The sequence below is a fragment of the Apium graveolens genome, chromosome 11 (assembly GCF_009905375.1).
Source record: "Apium graveolens cultivar Ventura chromosome 11, ASM990537v1, whole genome shotgun sequence".
NCBI lineage: Eukaryota > Viridiplantae > Streptophyta > Magnoliopsida > Apiales > Apiaceae > Apium > Apium graveolens.
This window is the reverse complement of record NC_133657.1, coordinates 75,091,399-75,098,401: the sequence shown is the minus strand read 5'-3', so window position 1 is coordinate 75,098,401 and position 7,003 is coordinate 75,091,399. Positions and strand designations below refer to the sequence as shown.

Below are 7,003 nucleotides of genomic sequence, written 5' to 3'. Positions count from 1 at the left end.
TAGTTCGTTCGATTCCGATGCACGGTTTAGGAGAAACGACCGTTTTAAGTAACGGCGTTTCGCGAACAAAACTTTTCCCCTCGCCTTATTTTGAAACATAGGTTAAAGACCAAAAAGGGTTAATTAATGTATGAAACATTTATGGTAAGTGTGCTAGGCAGTTAGTAAGACACTCGCGAAGGAATCGCCTTAAAACTCATAAAGGTTAAATTATTAAAAATGGTGGAGCCGAGGGTACTCGAGTGACTTAAGCGAATCAGTAAGCGCAAAATAAGCGTTAGAGTCTAAGTTAGTTAAAGTATAGATTTACAAGTGACTTTGGTTTAATTTCAACTTACTTGTTGTTTATAGGTTACCAGACTCGTCCCGAGCCTTTTATCACCCCAAGTCGCTCAGGCAAGTTTTCTACCCGTTATACTGTTGTTGTGATGTATATATGTATTTGCATTATCTTGCGATAGATGCATGTTGGTTAATTAGCAAATGTTGCAATATATTGAAGCATGCTGCTATGATATATATATATATATATATATGCATGCCTGTTTCGTATTCTTGCTATATATATCTGTTGATTCAGTTGATAATACCTATGCTAGAGGATAGCGGTAACTTGCATATACCCTTAGTATAGGGACCCAAAAGGTGAAAACATTATCTAAAACCGGGAGTCGAGGATCTCGAGTAGATTTTGTATATATGTATATATATACATATATATTTATATATATATGGTTATAGTTTTCAAAACTATTAATCGAATAATGTTTATTCGATAACTTTATTTTATTTAATGAATATTATTACGAATATTCATTCGAGGGCTTATGACTCCTTTATTTTATTTAATGAATATTATTACGAATATTCATTCGAGGGCTTATGACTTCTTTATTTTATTTAATGAATATTATTACAAATATTCATTCGAGGGCTTATGACTTCTTTATTTTATTATTTGAATATTATTTGAATATTCATTCGAGGGCTTATGACTCCTTTATATTATTTATTGAATATTATTTGAATATTCATTCGAGGGATTATGACTCAGTTTATATTATTTAATGAATATTATTTGAATATTATTTGAGGATCTATGACTCCAATTATTTGCTGAGATATATTCTTTATTTTATTAAAGAATAAGGTGTCAATAATCAAACATATTTTCGATTATTCAAATAAAGATAGTACTTTCGTATAAGTATATCTTTGGTTATTTAATACTCGTTTCAAGTATAAGTTTTAATACTTCTACTTCAATTATTTTTATAAAGATTATTCTTTATGGGAATATTATTTAAATAATAATATTCAGACATTTTCTAAATATACTGGGGACTGATTTACTTCATTAAATCAGCTTTACTCCAAACACTCTTTAAAGTGTTTTCGAGTCTTCAAAATGATTTTTAAAAGTTAGAGCGGATCCCAAAACTCATTTTTATATTTAAGATCTTCCTTTTTAAGGGGATTTAAATACTCGCTCAAAACCTGAGGGATCCGGCTCTGTGGTGTATTTTATATTCGCAACAAGGTTGCAGTTTTGGTAAATGAATTGATTACTTACCCAACGTTCGGGAAGTAAGTCCATCTATTGAGTCGGCATAAGCAACATGGGCTCAGTGGGCGTCCATGATAGTGTAAGTGGCTCAGTGGGAGTCCATCAAATGCATAAGTGGCTGAGTGGCAGTCCAACATAAGGTCCTATTGAGACCAGGGTGATGACCAGTGGGGAATTCGTCCATCTACTAGTAGAAAAGGTTACTTATTGGTATCTTTGCCTGATCAGCGAGATACCTGGTTTATGCCAAAATTCTTTTCCTTTCCCAAAATTTATTGGATGTTTCAAACTCTGTTCATACTTTACATGACAGAGGTTTTCAGGAAATGTATAAAGAAGATGTATATGTGGATATATATATATATATCAGAACTTAATGAATTATATCATAACTTCATTTCCTTTAATAATATTTCAAAGGTTTAATCTATTCAAATCTTGTCTTGTAGTCTCATCTATGTGATGAACTGGTAAAAGCTCATTATACTTTGAACAGTGGTAGTTCAAGTAGCTTTATAAATGATATAAGTGTAGTGAAGTATTTGGTAACTTCATCCCTTGTTTTTACTTATATCTAGTAAGTAATTATCTTACACTTGATAAAAGATTCTAGTAAGTATCCATTTAGATACTTATATTATTGTTATCACTATATATTATCTTGCGAGCTGTAAGGCTCACTCTTGCTTTATTTCTTCATCACACAACAACAGTTAGGAAAGATGGCCAGACTCCAGCAGACCCAGCGCAAGTGCGTGGAAAGTGTCCCGCGTCTTCCCGATGATGTTGTGGCTGCTATAGCTGCAGAGGTAGATCTATTGGTAGATCAGGCACTCTACTTTTGAGAATCAAATTATGTATAATTATAACTTGTGGCAGATAATGGCAATTAACTGTAAATTATCAAGTAATCATTTTGGGTTGTAATAACTTTTAAATTGTGGATTCAAAGACTTGTACTTATTTCAATTTCATCTCTGAGACTATAACGGGTTGTGGTGTGTGTTAGTGTGGGGTCACAACATAAGGTTATTTATTATTAATTAAGTGAAGTGATATTATGGAAAGAAAGACCGTGACGACCCGGATCCCCGACCCCAGATCTGGGGGTGTTACAATCAACATCCACTTCAGATAAATTTTCAGATTCTGAATCATCATCATCAGAATATGATGACTCTGAATCCGACTGTATGATGAGAGCCTTTCCTTTGCCCCTCTTTGAGATAACCACTTTAGGAGATTCCTCCTCAGCTTTAAGTGCAACTGTCTTTGACTTTCTTCCATGCCTTTTGCTCCTTTGATCCATCTCAAGTTCATGAGTCTTGAGCATACCATAAATTTCATCAAGAGTAGTTTCAGTAAGGTCATAGTTATCTCTTATGGTAGTAGACTTCAAATTCAATTTTCAGGAAGAGCTAAAAGAAATTTTAGATTTGAATCTTCAAGATCATATTCCTTGTCCACCAGTGACAGATCATTCAAGAGTTTGGCAAACCTGTCATATAAATCAGTTAATGACTCATCATCTTTTGAGTCAAAGTGCTCATACTCTTGTGTGATTATAGTCTTCCTGTTCTTTTTGATGGCTTCAGTTCCCCGACATCTTATTTTCAAGGCATCCCATATCTCCTTTGCAGTCTTACATCCAATTACCCTGTTTGACATGACATTGTCAGTTGCACTATGCAGCAGATGCCTTACCCTTGCATCCTTGGCAATAGATGTTATGTCTTCAGTTGTGTAATCACCTTTCTCCTTTGTTATCATATTTGCTCATTGATCAGCAACTGTAACAGAAAGCTTGGTAGGCTTATATGGTCCATCATTAATTCTATCAAGGTATTCTAGATCTGTGGCTTCCAGAAACATAGCCAACTTTACCTTCCATATAGGATATTCAGATGCTCTCAGTATGGGAACCCTAATGGTTTCATATCGACTGTCGGTTTGATTGTTCTGAGTATCGTGAGTTTTGGTGGGCTTAGGTGGAGTTTGTGTTTCTTCAGACATGATTGTAAACTGGATCTCACTGTTTGTATATCAACAGAGAGGCTCTAATACCACTTGTTAGGTCACACAACACTATAGAAGGGGGTTGAATATAGTGTTTACACAATTAAATCGATTTATCAACACAAGTATGTAACAGTAATCAAGTATATTCAATATAATAAACTCTGTTATAATAGAACAGTTGTTCTCTCTCAGTGATGAAAAATATCACTAAGAGCTGCTAGGTTACAATCAATAATGTTCTCGTGAATGATAACACTTATAGTGTAAACCCTAAGCTGTATTTATATAGTACACAGTTACAAGATATCTTCTAATTGATATGGAATATAATTATGTCTCCTAAAATATATCAATCATATATTATCTTCTACAAGTCTTCTAGTTGTCCAACTCTTCATACATATCTTCTTTTGTTTTTGTCCAGATCCTCTACTGTAAATCAGCCGTATTCCTTACCTGAAGTACCCGCATTTAAGTCCTGATATAAATCCTGATGGCCTTTAGTTCTGATATAAGTTCTGACTTCAGTAAGTTCTGATTTCCAGTAAGTCCTGATAAGTCCTGATATTAAGTTCTGAAACTAAACACAAATCAGATTAGACATGACATCTCAAATATATCTAACATGTTATTCGTCTTAGCATTGAATAATAACCGTACATTGTTGGTTAAGTGCATAAATCATAAAGTTAACCTAAACCATTCTCTGTGGGAACGAATCTGATTTATATCTTATACTACTTGTGAACGCGTATACTTGCGTATAATTTTAGTGCGTGGTGTTGGAATAAAAGCTCTTGGAAAACCAGCTCAATCGGCAACGAAAAAGAAGAAGTCAGTTTTTGGGTCAGTGAGCCAGCGCGCCCGTGCTGTCAAAGCGCACGGCCGTGCCCAAACATCAGAAACCAGCACGCCACCGCTGATCAAGCGCGCGGCCGCGCCGTGTTGGGATAAAAGAATCCTGATTCTAATTGGCTTTTGAGAGAAAGACTTCTACTTTGCATGGGGTTGCTATATAAACAATTTAAAGCTCGTTTCTCAGAAGATATCAAGGAAAGACATATCAGAGCTAAGGAGAAGATGACAAGAAACCTATAGCACAATTCAATAAAGGCGAAAATGATCTAGTTTATTCTTGTTTATCTTTGTTTTGAGTTGTAATCTTGGATGCTCGTTTCTTATTTTGTTGAACTTATACTCTTGTGTAAATTTTGTTTTAGTATTCGTTATAAAGACTATGTTTATTATACCATGCTTTCATCGGAACCCACGTTGACGATGAGTTCGATTATGGGCTAATCGTTATCGTGGGGTTCTAGCGGATTTATTTATGGATTTCTTTAGTTGATTTGTTTCGATGCCTTAGTGTGTGGTGATGATAATCTATATTGGTTGTGCTTATTCGTCTTATGAGCGTCGTGAACTTAAAAGATAGTGTGTTAATCTTTAATGAAGCGAAAGTTAATTTAAGGGTTTAGAACTTGCCATGCTAGCATAGGTTCATGTATTTGTTATGCATGATTCGTGGGTAATTTTAACCATCTTACTTGCCCTATGTAATCAAGATAGATAACTTGTACTTAAACCGTTATGTTGTCAAATTCTATAGACATATAGGGTCTCAATATAATTGGTGTCTATTCAGCTTCTATCTCTTTTGTGAATGTCTGGTAGTATGGTATTCATACAACAAAAGTTGGTGTTTATCAGTTTCGTGTTGTCTGATTAGTGTCATCACCATTACATGCTTAGGTTAAGAACGAAAAGGCTATGAATGAAGTATTTAATGAAGTTAGAATCCCATGTTTGTCATATATATTAATTCAATCATGCTTATTCTCTTACTTGTAATTGAATAATAACCATACATTGTTGCTTAAGTGCATAAATTATAAAGTTAACCTAAACCAGTCTCTGTGGGAATGATTCTGATTTATATCTTATACTACTTGCGAACGCGTATACTTGCGTCTAATTTTAGCGCGTGTTTAGCGACTATCAAGTTTTTGGCACCGCTTCCGGGGACTCGGTGTTAATTTTTAGTTTATTTGTTTTCTATCAGTGGCTGTTAAAGTTCATTGACTCAGACATTGTTACTTATCTCTTTCCTTGTGTTATTTCAGGTACTCTAGCGAGGGTGTATGCATACGCGTTCGCGGTCTCATAAGAGAACTCTGGATAAAGCTGAGGAAGAAGTTGTGGTGGTTCGAAGGGAAGTTTTTGAAGAAGAAAAGAAGGTAGAAGAAGAAGAGAAAGTCGAGGAACCAGTTTTAGTAGTGATGGGAGATCAAGTAGAAAATCCTAAGGCTTTGATGGACTATTCTCAGCCTAAGATCAATGACATTCAGTCAAGCATCATCAAGCCAGCCATCAGGGCTAACACTTTTGAGATCAAGTCAAGCATGATTCAGATGATATAGAACTCAGTTCAGTTTGGGGGTTCTCCTACTGAAGACCCCAACATGCACATCAGGGATTTCATCAAGATCTGTGACAATTTCAAGTTCAATGATGTGACTGAAGATGCTATCAAGCTGCGACTCTTCCCATTCTCTCTGATGGATAAAGCTAAGTGCTTATTACATTCTCTACCAGTAGGGTCTATCACCACTTGGGAAGATATTTCTCAAAAGTTTCTCATGAAATTCTTCCCTATGGAGAAGACTGCTGCAATCAGGAATGCTCTTACTCAGTTTGCTCAACAAACTGGAGTATCTCTGTGTAAGGCTTGGGATCGATATAAGGAGATTCTAAGGAAGTGCCCACACCATGGCATGCCTGATTGGATAATTATAAACTGTTTATACAATGGATTAGGTGCTACTTCTAGACCCATGCTAGATGTAGCATCAGGAGGAGACTTGTGGGCTAAGAGCTATGATGAAGCTTATGAATTGATTGAATTGATTGAACTGATGGCTGCTAATAAATACCAGAATCCTTCCCAGAGACTGACTCAGGGAAAAATAGCCGGAATTCTGTAGTTGGATGTAGCAACTGCTATAGCTGCCCAACTTAAGGCTTTGACGATGAAGGTGGACACTCTGGCTAATTATGGAGTTAATCAAATCGCTAGTGTCTGTGAGCTTTGTGCTGGTGCCCATGAGACTGATCAGTGTGCTATTTCCAGTGAATCAGCTCAGTTCGTGAGCAATTTTCAGCGTTAGCAGCAACCTGGTTTTTAACAACCGTAATATGCACCAAGGCAACAACTTCAGCTGCAACAAGCTAAAGGAAAATCTGAATTAGAGGAGTTGAAGCTTATGTGCAAGAGCCAAGCTGTTTCTATCAAGACCTTAGAAAATCATATTGGGCAAATTGCCAATGCCTTGCTAAATCATCAGCCTGGTACACTACCTAATGATACTGAAGTACCAGGAAAGAGGGAAGCTAAGGAGCAGGTAAAGGCAATCACTT

At 35.8% G+C, this 7,003-nt stretch overlaps 1 non-coding gene across 1 annotated transcript; it reads right to left on the bottom strand.

Annotated features, from left to right (window-relative positions):
- Positions 1-6,255: 6,255 nt before the first annotated feature.
- On the bottom strand, positions 6,256-6,362 carry LOC141699403 (small nucleolar RNA R71). Its single transcript, XR_012565869.1, has one exon. It is a non-coding gene; the product is annotated as a small nucleolar RNA R71 (small nucleolar RNA).
- Between the last annotated feature and the right edge of the window lie 641 nt (positions 6,363-7,003).